Raw genomic sequence first — 14,754 nt, forward strand, 5'->3', positions numbered from 1 at the left:
GTTGAGGAGCCAGTGGAAATATTGGACAAGCTGGTTAGAAAGCTGAGGTCAAAGAATATTGCTTCGGTAAAGGTTCAGTGGCGGGGCCAGCCGGTCGAGGAGGCGACCTGGGAGACCGAGCAAGATATGCGCAGCCGTTACCCTCATCTTTTCACTACTTCAGGTATGTCTTTATGCTCGCTTGAGGACGAACGAATGTTTAAGTTTAGGAGGATGTGACGACCCGGCCGGTCATCTTAAGAATTTATGCCCTGATTCCCTATTAACTGTCTTCCCCAAGTTTATTTCTGCCAATTTGATTTGCCGGGACGTTCGGTTTTGAGTTTCGAAGAGCTTTGGGACACTTAATCCCTAAATGAGAGCTTAAGTGTTAGAGAGTTGACCATAGTTGGAACAGTGTGAAGACGGCCTCGGAATGGAAATTCGATGATTCCGTAAGCTTCGTTGGGTGATTTTGGGATTAGGGGTGTGTTCGGATTGTGTTTTGGAGGTCCGTAGCTAATTTAGGCTTGAAATGCCGAAAGTTAAATTTTTGAAGTTTCCGGTTCGATAGCAAGATTTTGATATAAGGGTCGGAATGGAATTCCGGAAGTTGGAGTATCTCCATAGTGTTGAATGTGATGTGTGTGCAAAATTTCAGGTCATTCGGACGAGGTTTGATAGACTTTTTGATCGAAAGCGTATTTTTAGAGTTTTTGGAATTTTTAGGCTTAAATCCGATGAGAAATAGGTGTTTTTGATATTGTTTTGTGCGTTCCGAAGGTTGGAACAAGTTCGAATAAGGTTATAGGATATGTTGGTACGTTTGGTTGAGGTCCCGGGGGCCTCGGGTGGTTTACCGGACCATTTCTTGATGTTTGAAGTTGCAGAAAAATTGCTGGTGTGTTGCAGACCAGTTGTTCTTCGTGTTCGCGACTGGCCATCGCGTTCGCGAAGGGATAGGACGCGGAACTGAAGGTTTGGCCTTCGCGTTCGCGAGGGAGGTCCCGCGTTCACGAAGGGCTGAGGTCTTGATATACGCGTTCTGAGTTGGGGGCCGCGTTCGCGATGGGCTGAGAGCTGAGCCTTCACATTCGCGAAGAAGGGCACACGTTCGCGAAGAAGGAAAAATGGTCAACGTAAATTTGTACTTCGCAAACGCGGAGGTTTGAATGCGTTCGCGAAGAAGGAAACACCTGGACAGATTTTTAAAACCCAAAATCGAGGGTTTGAGCCATAATACATATTATGGACTTGGGAGCTCGGGAGATAGTGATTTTTGAAGAGATTTTCACCTGGGCGATTTGGGTAAGTGATTCCTACTCGGTTTAGACTAATTTCCATGAATCTACACTTAAATCCATCCTTTAATTTTGAAATTTTGGTGGAAATTGGGGAAAAGTTCTTAGACCAAGAAATTGAGTTTAGATTGGGGATTTGACATCGGATTGGGATAATTTTGATATGGTTAGACTCGTGAGAGTGTGAGAATTCTGAAACTATAAATTTTACCTGATTTCGAGACGTGGGTCCGATGGACGTTTTGGTCATTTTACCTAATTTCGCGTATTAGCTTAGAATTTAATTGTAGAATTAGTTACTTAAAGTGTTATTTACATTATGAAATTGAATTGAATAGATTTGGGTCACTTGGAGTCGAGTACTCGTGGCAAGAGCGTGGATTCAGATTGATTTTTGAGCCGGTTCGAAGTAAGTGGCTTGTCTAATCTTATGTGGGGGACCTTCCCCTTAGGATTGGTATATTTGGTGATTGAAATGCCTTGTACGTGAGGTGACGAGTGTGTACTTGTGCTAATTATTGGAAATCCGATTTTCTTTAAGTAATTACTAGCATGTTTTCTTTCCTGTTTCTATTACTTGCACTATTAAGCTTGTTGTTAGCTTAGGAAAGCATATCTAAGTGACTTAATTGCTTTATTTGTTTAACCTGCCTTACTTGAATTCTGTGCACCATGCTAGGCTAGAATCAGTTGTTGCCTTAACATGAAATATTGTCATTTCTGTATATTTTTCTGTTGCTACTGTGTATTTATTTTGGGACTACGGATGTGGGATTCCGATAGCTCCCCCTTGTCTGTTTATTTTGGGACTACGAATGTGGGATTCCGATAACTCCCCCTTGCCCGTTTATTTTGGGACTACGGATGTGGGATTCCGATAGATCCCCCTGCAGAGTTATATGGAACTACGGGAATGCACCCGGTAGATTCCCCCAGTACTGGGTATTTATATTTGGAACTACGGAACGAGATTCCAGTAGATCCCCGCACACTATGAGTTGGACTATGGGACGGGATCCCGGGAGATCCATTGGATATGTACATATGGAACTACAAGACGGTATCCTGGGAGATCCCCGATCGTTATCATTGGTGCTGAGATGTATTTCCGTTCCGTTTTTACCTTGTTTCTGTATGGTCGTTGTTGTCCTGTACATCCTGTGTTATTTCACTGTTGTACTTATTTATACTGTTCTATTCTATATTGTTGACCTTATTATTTTATTTAACCTCAGTAGGGCCCTGACCTTCCTCGTCACTACCTAACCGAGGTTAGGCTTGGCACTTACTGAGTACCGTTGTGGTGTACTCATGCCCCTTCTGTGCATATTTTTCATGTGTAGATCCAGGTACCGCTACTCAGGCCTACCATCCTTGAGGGAGGCGACTGCTCTAGAGACTTTGAGGTACATCTGCCTCGTCCGCATATCGAGAAGCCCATTTTTATTCTAGTTGTTAAACATTGCCCTTCTGTATTTTTCTTTCTTGTTAGATATTCTGGAGTTACACTGTTAGATATTCCAAAGGCTTGTGTTTTCGTGAGTTTCCGGGTTTCGGGATAGTGTACTGGTTTTGAGAATGTTGTGTTGTATATGCCGAGCGGCATTATAACCATTATTTCATTCAGTTATTTTGGCTTTTGCTTATTTCTTCTGCAAGTTCCGTTTATGTTCCGCATTTGTTAGGCTTACCTAGTCGTAGAGACTAGGTGTCGTCACGGCAGTTCACGAGGGACGAACTGGGGTAGTGACAATTTCAACCTGCTCCGCCCCGCCCCGCCCCACATAATTTTTTATTTTTATTTTGTTGGTTTATTTCTTTTGAGCTTTTGGTTGGACTTTTCAATTCAATCAATCAAAAAATAGAAAGCTTTTTTTGTTTGGCTCATATACTGAATTCAATAACTAAAAGAAATGCAAGTTCTTGTTGCTCATTTTAAAAAACACAAATATCTCCTTAATGTAAGTATTTGCATTATATTGAGATGTTGGGCCAGGGGGTTTAATCCACAATTTGCCTTTTAATTCTCTGCTAGCTAAAGATAGATTGAAGATGTATTTTTCGCAAAATTACGGGAATACTGTAATTAAGTAGAAAGTGTATATGTAATTAAGTCATTAAGTAGAAAGTGTATATGTAAGTAAGCGTAATAAAATCCACTCTTATAATTATATTTATTTACTTAAACATCATTTATGAGATCATAAAATCTAAATATTTGTCTGTCCTAATTACTTAATGCAATTCCTGATTATATAAATTCTTTTCTAAAAGAACAAATATTCAATGTTATATATGGAATGAGCTTATTTCTGTTTTTTTTTTTTTTTAAAGAAAGAGGTAGAGATGTTATGCAACGGCAAAAGTAGTTGGTCTGGAAATTGGCTAGAGAAAGGCTGAACACATTGTTGTTTTAATATTTGTTCAAACATCATTGATGATCTCATTAATGAAGTCAGTTGATGATGTTGAAAAAAATAAAATAACACAATATAAAATTTCCAAATGATACCCTTGTTCCATATGTGAAGTTCTATTGGATGACGGAGGAGAAGAGACGAAGTCAAACTATTTCATTTGTCTATAAAAGGATCTTAACAGAGATGGAGTAGTTATCCAGCAATCTCATCATTTTGTGCATCTCTCTAGTGACCAAAAAGAAACAATCTCTTGCTGGTGCCAAAGATTTTCAAAGGTTAGTGCATCTGTATCTATTTTCATTACTAATTTGTTTTCTTAGTAGCTGATGTACTTTTGGGAGAATTAATGTTATAGTACGCGCTTTGCGCGTGTACCCCATCTTAATAAGTATAAAAACTTTTAAATATTATATAAATATTTTGAACTATGTATATTTGATGTATAATTATTTTAATATCAAAGTTATTTCTAAAATTTGATGTTGAGATAAACGGTATAATAATTTTAGATATTGAATAATTTATTCTAATTATAGCATTTATTGGAATTTTTATTTACATTTTGGTACATAAACTTTCTAGAAGAAGCATTTGATTAAAGAGTTATGTACATGTTATTATATACACAGATAATCAAACATAATGTTTCACATAACTTTCTTTATTTTTATTTTTTATTTACTAAGATAATTAAATTATATTAAAATTTTGGTTTTGACTTTGTATATAACCAGCTATAAATATATAATCTATCTATACTATTATAAAAGCACTAATCTCATGCACGAAATATTAATTAACTTTTTTATTTTTATAAATATATTTCACTATAAAATTATTATTCAATTATTTTTTAAATATTCAGAACTTGAAATTTGATTAAACGTTTTTATTAAATAATTTCCTAATCTGAACTATGTAGGACTCCTAATATTTGAAAATTTAAAATCAATTAAATTTTTACCTAATATAGATTCTTGTCTTATTTGAACTACGTAATTATAATATCTTTCATATTAAATAAATTACATTTTTAATTAAAAAATTATATTTTTATTATTTTGTTATTTTCATTATTTGATCTCTAAGTATTTATTTGTTTAGAGTCCAATTTAATACGGTATGCTTTGTGTGTATTAATATTAAAATATTATTATAGGAAACAATTTATGATTTTCAGAGCAGTTTAAATTTGCTGCAATTTAAAATATAACAAAAGTCCTATTTATTGTTGAATTCTAAATCTCAAGGTCATGTATCAAGACCATGTTGAAGTGTCTCAAGCATCTGTAGAAAGAAAACTTCTTTTTGCTTGATTGATATATGTTCTTTAGCATGACAAGATTGAAAGCGTCACGATTTAATTTCAAAATACTTTTTTTCTTATTTATAAAATTGCTTATGTTGCATAATTAAATAAGTCAAGAATTTACACAAAATATTTAAATAGTAAAACTTTCTAAATAATTTAAATAAGAAAAGATTTAACGCACAAACTTTACTTGATTTAATATTTCTAAATTTTAGGAATATAATTAAATGACTATTTTGTCTAGTGTAAATGATACTTTTAAAGGGTAAAAAGGACGAATGACATTTTACTCATTTAAGAAAAAAAATCTTTTGAAGACCAATTTCTTGTTATCACTGTTACAAAATATTAAAAATAAATGAATAACACAAAAATAATTTTATCACGATTGTTGGTCTATCAACCTTGAAAAGTTTAGTGATGGTTTGTATTTAGTAGTATGTTTTTGTACATAAATCACTCGTGGGTTGAATGTATCAACATTACAGAAAAAAGTTGATAAAATGATAACGTAAAGTCTAAAATAACTAATTTTAAGTTCATAATTTACGAAAATAAATTTATTATAAAAAATATAGAGAGATGTGATAATTAAAGCTGTAGTCATAGTAAGTGATATTAAAAACGAAATTGTACAAAATAAAAGCTAAATTAGTGACCCTCCTACTTTCATAATAATTTAGCTTTTAGGTACGGGCGTTATGCATGTACCCCTCATCAATAAATGTACATTTTTAAAATTATACAAATATTGTTTATAAAGGCCAAATTGTTATTATTTTTATTACCTAATATTACAAATTAATAAATAACATAAACATAATTTTATCACGACTGTTCAGAATTTATCAAATAAAAAAAGTTGAATAATTTAATCATTTTTGTCTTTAGAGACATGAGAATGAAGCGGTTAGTCTCACACATTACAGAAAAAGTTGATAAATGACAACGTAAAGTCTAAAAATGACTAATTTTGAATTCATAATTTATGAAAAATAAATTTATATATAAAAAATACGAGAGAGATGTGATTTGTTGGATAAATATAAAAAATAACTAATGATAACTTATTTAAACTATATTATTGTTTCTTCCTTATTGTTTCAAGTTCTCATTTTACCAATTTGACTCATAATACTATAAATAATGTTAAGGCTTTTTTCGTTGGTGATGCTCTTATTATGGGACAAATTTATGTATCCTAAGAGTTTCATGAAAAATAATTTTAAACAATAATTAATGATAACTTATTTAGAATATATTATTGTTTCTTCTATTGCTTCAAGTTCTCATTTTTACCAATTTGACTCATAATGCTATAAATAATGCTATTCTAATCTAAGGTTTTTTCATTGATGATGCTCTTTATATAGGATAAATTTGTGTATCCTAAGAGTTTCATGAAAAGTAATTTTACTTACATAAGAAATTTAAAAATTCGAAAAACAAATTTATATATCCTAAGAGTTACGTAAATAATAATTTTACTTATGCAAAAAAATTTAAAATTTAAAAAAAAAACTAAATTGGATTTTTATTCTAATTAGTTCATTCAAACACTTAATTATTTGTTCTCAATGTTAAAGAAAATAATTTTTTATTTGTTTTTTTACTATTAGCTCATCTTTTGTTTTAAATATTTACCGTAATTACTTTTTGTCTAATAAGAATTATATTGGTTTATATAATAAAATTTAGTCTGCTTTTAAAATATATATATTTATACCTAATATCTAGGACTTCTTTTTCCGTTAATGTCATTCTATGAGATCCTGAGAAAGCACATCATATTTGTTCTAACCTAAAATTCAAAGTCCATCATTTATAATTTGATTACAATTATGAAAAAATCATTTATATCCCGTTGGAATTAACGTAAGTAATATGAAAAATTAATAATAATATAGTTACATATAGATATAGATACGAAACTAACTTAAAACCAATTTAGCTTTTGCATATAAATGGAAAAAGTAAACGCAAAACCTACTAAAAACATCCAAGTCCTAAAAGGAAAAATTTAATTTTTCCTACTAAAAATCTCCAAATCCTAAAAGGAGAATTTAATACTCTACATATGAATTGATTTGAAAGTGAAGAAACATGCAATTCTAGAGCTAAAAGGAATTGAAAAATCAATAATATAAATAGTAAGAAAATAATTAAATTTATTCTTAAAGAGTAGGAATTAATTAAATAACTATTCCTAAATAGTAGGAAATTAATTAAATGACTGTTCATAAATAGTAGAAAATTAATTAAATTACAATCTTGTCATATGTAAATTCAATTTTAAAAAGGTAAAAGGCGAACGATATTTTGCTAAAGGTATTCGTATTTTTAATATAATATAAGTATAGATATAGATAGACAGACATGACTCACACATCCACTAATCTTTTCTTTCGGGTATTAATTACTGAATTCATACCGTCTACTTCATAATCACTGAATTTGGGCCCACATAGTATGTCGAATCATTCAACACTTAGAATGGAAAATTATCAAAACTGCCTATGAAGTCTGAACTATTCGAAATTGAATAATATTAGAGATATCTCCATTAAAAGTTGGTCCCAAATTTATCCCTACCATTATCAAAATGGCTAAGAATTGTGCTTTTGGGATTTGGCCTATTGGACCTCATAGCTTTTTTTAGCCCAAATGCTATGACATATGTCCTAATTACATCAAAGCGGACAAGATTTATCCTATAATATGTGTATCATTCAATTTTGCCTCCTCCTCCACCACCATCTCTCCACCAGTGTGCCACCATGTGTCCCTAATTGACCACCCTCCTCCAACTCTCGCATATCATATATTTTCTGTCCCAATTTATGTGGCACTATTTTTTAAACAATTCAGAAAAGAATTATACTTTTTTATATTTAGCAACAATTTAATTTTATTTTTTTTTAATCCTTAGTGAGCTGCTTTTAACCTCACAAATTTCTATAGCATATTTTAAATCACAAGCTTCAAAAGTCTTCCTTTATTTTTTAAATTTCATGCGCAGTCAAACACCTTAACATAAATTGGGACGAAAAAAATACTTAAATATTTTTCTAGGATAACTATTGCCATAAAAGATTAAAGAAAAAACATAAAAACTAGTGAGGCGTACCTTTAGCAATAAGTTTTAAAATGAACCATCATGAAACTACTACAATGCAGGGTGAGAAAATTCATTAACATAATCCACATAGCTAGTATATTACTTGTTTCAGACATCTAAATTTAGTGGTTATATTTACAAACTAAATGTAGTTGCGTAACTTGTAATCAAGATAAACAAAATAAAGATAACTATAAAGTTAAGAATGCATTAAACAATTATCAAATATAAAATTAATTTGGAACAAACTCGACAGATTGACAAGATTAATTATAAGGAGCAATACACATCTCTAAAAACTATTACAATTAAGAAAATCATTTTGCAATCCTCTAAAATAGTTTATAAGAAAATATTTGACATAATTTTCTCAAAAAGTAGATTGTAGAAACTAATACTATATATGAAGTGTTGAAAAATCATTAACATGAAGAATGCATATTCCTGAACCAGTAATACATTTAAGACAGACTATGATGTCAACCCTGTGAAGAGGTGGTGGCGGAGGAGGAGGCAATATTGAATCATATGCATATGGAAAAATTGAATCGTATTGTCATGACCCAATTGCACTAAGCCATAATGGCACCTGTCCGAAGTCGTTCTTGTATAACTTTGACCTTCTTTAAGGCTTATTGTATAAGATCCGAACCCAATAGCTTTGTGTCACCTGACTCAAATCCTTCAACTATAGAATGACAGCATCACCAATACTAAGCCATATATATATAGGACTAATAACTATTATTGTAGGCAAACTCAGCTAACAACAGTTGCTCGTTCCAATGACTTTTAATGTCAATGTACATGCTCTCAACATATCCTCCAAGATTTGAATAGTCCTCTCGGACTAACCATCAATTTGTGGATGAAATATTGTGCTAAGCTCAACCTGAGTACCCATAGCCTTATGCATAGACCGCCAAATGAGCACTGAACTATGTCCTCCGATCAAAAGTGATAAAAAGAGTCACTCCGTGCGGCCGCACTATCTCCCGAATATAAAAAACGAGCTTCTCAAAGAGTACATAGTCTGGTTATGTAGGAAGTAAGCAGACTTAGTTAATCCATCAATGAGCCAAACTGAATCGAACTTTCTCAAAGTACGTGGCAAGTCTACCATAAAGTCCATAGTAATACGCTCTCATTTTCACTCCGGAATAATCAAATTCTGGGTCAAACCACTCGCCCTCTGGTGCTCGTACTTGACTTGTTTACCGTTCAAGCAACGAGATACATAGTTGCAATATGCTTCTTTATCTTCTTCCACCGGTAATACTCTTTCAAATTTCTATACATTTTCATAGCCCATGTATATAGAATACCACGAACTGTGTTGGGTTGTTCTTCCACGTATTTATGATATTATCTGCTACTTTGGATTATTTTATCATGTTCCGACTGTTTCTAAATGCTTAATTATTAATAAAATTGGAAAATGGAAAGTGTCGGCTGGCCTTGTCTTCACGAGAGACGCCATCGCGACCGGGTCCGGGTTTAGGGCCGTGACAAGTTGGTATCAGAGCTTCAGGTTTATATACCGTGTATTGTGATGCTTCGAGAGTTGGGATTGGATGTGTGTTGATGCATGAGGGTAGAGTTATTGCTTATGCTTCTCGTCAGTTGAAGCCCTATGAGAAGAACTACCCCGTTCATGATTTGGAGTTGGCTGCCATAGTTCACGCATTGAAGATTTGGAGACATTACTTGTATGGTGTGTCTTGTGAGGTGTTTACTGATCATTGTAGCCTCCAGCACTTGTTCAAATAGAAGGATCTCAATTTGAGGTAGCGGAGGTGGTTAGAGTTGCTTAAGGATTATGATATCATTATATTGTACCATCCGGGGAAGGCCAATGTGGTGGCCGATGCTTTGAGCCGAAAGGCGGTGAGTATGGGGAGTCTGGCATATATTCCAGTTGGGGAGAGACCTATTGCAGTTGATGTTCAGGCCTTGGCCAATCGGTTCGTGAGGTTAGATATTTCGGAGCCTAGTAGTGTATTGGCTTGTGAGGTTTCTCGGTCTTCCTTATATGATCGCATCAGAGAGCGCCAGTATGATGATCCACACTTGTTTGTCCTTAAGGACAGAGTTCAGCATGATGATGCTAGAGATGTGACCATTGGAGATGATGGGGTGTTGAGGATGCAGGGCCGGATTTGTGTACCCAATGTGGATGGGCTTCGGGAGTTGATTCTAGAATAGGCCCATAGCTCGCAGTATTCCATTCATCCGGGTGCCGCGAAGACATATCAGGATTTGAGGTAGCACTATTGGTGGAGAAGAATGAAGAAAGACATTGTGAGATTTGCAGCTCGGTGTCTCAATTGTCAGCATGTGAAATATAAGCATCAGAGATCGGGTGGCTTGCTTCAGCAGATGATTATTCCCGAGTGGAAGTGGGAGAGGATCACTATGGACTTTGTTGTTGGACTTCCACAGACTTTGAGAAAGTTCGATGCTATTTGGGTAATTGTGGATCGGCTGACCAAGTCCACGTACTTCATTTCTGTATGTACTACCTATTATTCAGAGCGGTTGGCAGAGATCTATATCCGAGAGATTATTCATTTGCATGGTGTCCCAGTTTCCATCATTTCATATACAGGCACTCAGTTTACATCGCAGTTTTGGAGGTTTGTGCAGCGAGAGTTGGGTACTCAGGTTGAGTTGAGCACAACTTTTCATCCTCAGATGGACAGGCAGTCCGACGCACTATTCAGATATTGGAGGACATGTTGCGTGCTTGTGTCATTGATTTTGGAGGGTCATGGGATGTGTTTCTACCGCTTGCAGAGTTTGCTTATAACAACAGCTACCAGTCGAGTATTTAGATGGCTCCATATGAGGCTTTGTATGGGAGGCGATATAGATCTCCAGTGGGTTGGTCCGAGCCCGGCGAGGCTACGCTGTTGGGGACTGATTTGGTGCAGGATGCTTTGGAGAAGGTGAAGGTGATTCGGGAAAGGCTTCGTGCAGCGCAGTCGAGGCAAAAGAGTTATGCTGATAGGAAGGTTCGAGATGTGTCCTACATGGTTGGCGAGAAGGTTCTGTTGAAGGTTTCGCCCATGAAGGGTGTTATGAGATTTGGGAAGAAAGGGAAATTGAGTCCGCGGTTCATTGGACCTTTTGAGGTGCTTCGGAGGATTGGGGAGGTGGCTTATAAGCTTGCTTTGCCACCCAGCTTGTCAAGTGTGCATCCGGTATTTCATGTTTCTATACTCCGGAAGTATATTGGGATCTGTCTCATGTTCTGGATTTCAGCACGGTTCGGTTGGATGATGATTTGACCTATGATGTGGAGTCGGTAGCTATATTAGGTCGTGAGGTTCGAAAGTTGAGGTCAAAGGATAAAGCTTTAGTGAAAGTGCAGTGGAGAGGTCGGCCCGTGGAGGAGGCTACCTGGAAGACCGAGCAGGAGATGTGGAGCAGATATCCCCACCTGTTTGAGGCTTCAGGTATGTTTCTTGATTCGTTCGCGGACGAACGTTTGTTTAAGTTGGGGAGGATGTGATGACCCGACCAATCATCTCATGAGTTACCGCTCCGTTTTCCCGATTTCTACTTCTTTATACTTTGTTTATCCATGTTGTGTGGTATCGGGTTGGTAGGATCGAATCCGGAATGATTTTGATAAGGTTTGAGACACTTAATCTCTTTTAAGAAAGCTTAAGTTAGAAAAGTCAACCAGATGTTGACTTATGTGTTAGAGGGCTCCGATGAGAGTTTTGATGGTTCGGTTAGCTTCGAGAGGTGATTTATGACTTAAGAGCATGATCGGAATGAGTTTTGGAGGTTCGGAGTAGATTTACGCTTGAATTGGCGAAGTTGATATTTTGGCGATTTTCGGTTGGCAGGCGAGATAATTTTGATATAGGGGTCGGAATGGAATTCCGAGAGCTACAGTAGTTCTGTTGTGTGATTTGGGAGATGTGTGCAAACTTTCAGATAATTCGGACGTGGTTTGGTTGGGTTTTTGATCAAAAGCAAAATTCGGAAGATTTTTGAAAGTTTGTCTTAAATTCGATGTGTTTTGGGTGATTTGATGTTGTTTGAGGTGTTTTGATGATTGGAACAAGTTTGAATAAGGTATTAGGATATGTTTGTGCTTTTGGTTGAGGTCCCGGGGGCCTCGATATGATTTCGGATGGTTGACGGGGAGTTTGAAACCTTGTTGCAGGTGCTAAACTTTGCTCTTCTGGTGTTTCCGCACCTATGGATTGGGGACCGTAGGTGTGACGCCGCACGTGCGGAAGAGGAGCCGCAGAAGCGGAAATGCTGAGGGAGTCAGAAATCGCAGAAGCGGTGAGATAGACCGCATCTGCGATGTCGCAGATGCGGATGAGGGGTCGCAGAAGCGGAAAAATCATAAGCTAAGTGATATCTGCAGAAGCGCAGAAATAACCGCAAATGCGGTACCGCAGAAGCGGTTAAAGGGCCGCAGATACAAAAATGACTGGGCAGAAGGTATAAATTGTAGCCTTCGCGAATTTTGAGCTATTTCACCATTTTTTTTATCTCGGCTTGGGAGCTTTTTGGATGATTTAAAAGAGGGATTTCAAGGGAACTTCATTGAGGTAAGGAATTTCGACTTAAAACTCGTTCCTATGCTATTATTACATGGATTAGAGCTAGAAATCATGGAAATTTAGGGTGAAAATTGGGAAAACTAGGGCTTGAGAACTTAGGCCTTTACTTGTGGATTTGAAGGGCCATTTGGGGTCGGATTTGAGAACTTTTGATATGTATGAACTCATGGGGAGATAAGGAACCTATTGATGTAAAAATTATTGAATTCTGAGATGTGGGCCCGGGGGTCGAGTTTTGGTAATTTCGAGATTTGTGCCCTTTATTGATTGCTTTCGCTTGGGCTTCGTTCCCTTAGCATATTTTGATGTTCTCGTTCTGATTTTGGATAGATTCAACGCGCGTGGAGGCCGATTCTAGAGGCAAAGGTGTCGCGAGTTAGAGATTTGACTAGTTCGAGGTGAGTAATGATTGTTAATAATGTTCTAAGGTTTTGAAACCCTGGATTTCACATCGTAGTGCTATATTGAGGTGAGGCACACGCTTGACGACGAGCGTGGGGTCGTGCACTATTGGGGATTGTGACTTGGTCCGTCCCGTTTGATGATTTTACTGCGTATTTGACTGAAATCTATTTGTCATCATCATTATTTGGGCTGAATGCCATATTTGGGCCTTATTCCAACTATTTGAACCCTTCAGGGATTTTTACTGGTATTTCCTCACTGTTTTGACTTTATACTTGAACTCAGTCATGTTATATTTCACTGTTTTTTGTACTCAGCCATGTTTACTCTGTTTTTACACTCACATGATCTTTTAAATGATATTTTGGGATGAGAAACATGTTTTATTACTGCCCGAGTGGCTTGTGAGGATTTTTGACTGAGTAAGGTTGAGGGACTATGCTGTGAGGAAACATTTGATACTGATTATGAGGCCGAGGGCCTGAGATATGTACGCCACGAGGTGGCTTGATTGATATGAGGCTGAGGGCCTAGTGATGATGCCACAAGGTTGCTTGATATTGCGCTTGGGCTGTAAGGGGCCCCTCCAGGAGTTTGTACACCCCCAGTAAGCGTGGGTACCCATTGTGATGTGAGATTGAGCCCGAAAGGCTGGTATTGTTCTGAGATATTGTCCGAGGGGCAGATTTGTTGATACTGTGCCCTAGTGGCGAATTTCTATTTATTTACTTTACCTTAACTGTTTGTCAATTACCTATTTACTTGTTAGAGAAGGATTGTTACTTAACTTTTCACTGGTTTACTGCTTTTAAATGGTTTTACTGCTTTATTATAGAATGCTTTGTGCCTTACGTGATTTCTTGCTTTTAGTCTTTATTTACATTTGTTACTCACTGAGTTGGAATACTCACTTTATTCCCTGCACCCCTGTGTGCAGATTCAGGCGTAGCTAGTTCTGCTCCCGAGTGCTGATCCCTCCAGCTTCAGGCGGACATTCGGAGTTCACAAGGTAGTTGTTGGCATCTGCAGCCCCGTGTCTCTACTCCTTTATCACTTCTATCTCTTTTCAGACAGTTGTACTAGTTTATTGACTTAGCGGATTTGTATTATGACTTATAGATGCCCATGACTAGTGACACCCAGGTTTCGGGTTGTGTTGGGTTATTCTTCCGCGTATTTATGATATTATCTGCTACTTTGGATTATTTTATCATGTTTCGACTCTTTCTAAATGCTTAATTGTTAATAAAATTGGAAAATGGGAAGTGTCAGCTAGCCTTGTCTTCACGACAAGCACCATCACGATCGGGTCCGGGTTTACGGTCGTGACAATAATTTGAACATATTTTTGTGAATGTTATTTGATATAAAAATATATGGCATTCTTTTATCATAGTTATTATTAATTATTTAATTAATTTGATAAGTTCCTTGATTAAATTTTGAGACTTGTCATCGTGATGGAGATCATGATAATGAGAGTAAAGTCTCTTACAACTTAATCTAAATTTTGTTCTTGATAGTAGGATTATTAATTTGCACATTATTAATCCGGTTAGATCAATATTTATGTGATCGTCTTTATGAGATAATGATTAGTTGATCTCATTAACTAAATCACATATATAGA

At 36.0% G+C, this 14,754-nt stretch overlaps 1 long non-coding RNA gene across 1 annotated transcript; it reads left to right on the forward strand.

Moving 5' to 3' along the window:
• The first annotated feature begins 3,866 nt into the window (after positions 1–3,866).
• On the forward strand, positions 3,867–14,329 carry LOC142181179 (uncharacterized). Its single transcript, XR_012709594.1, has 2 exons — positions 3,867–3,975; positions 14,062–14,329. It is a non-coding gene; the product is annotated as an uncharacterized LOC142181179 (long non-coding RNA).
• Positions 14,330–14,754: the final 425 nt, after the last annotated feature.

Source organism: Nicotiana tabacum, chromosome 5 (assembly GCF_000715075.1).
Source record: "Nicotiana tabacum cultivar K326 chromosome 5, ASM71507v2, whole genome shotgun sequence".
NCBI lineage: Eukaryota > Viridiplantae > Streptophyta > Magnoliopsida > Solanales > Solanaceae > Nicotiana > Nicotiana tabacum.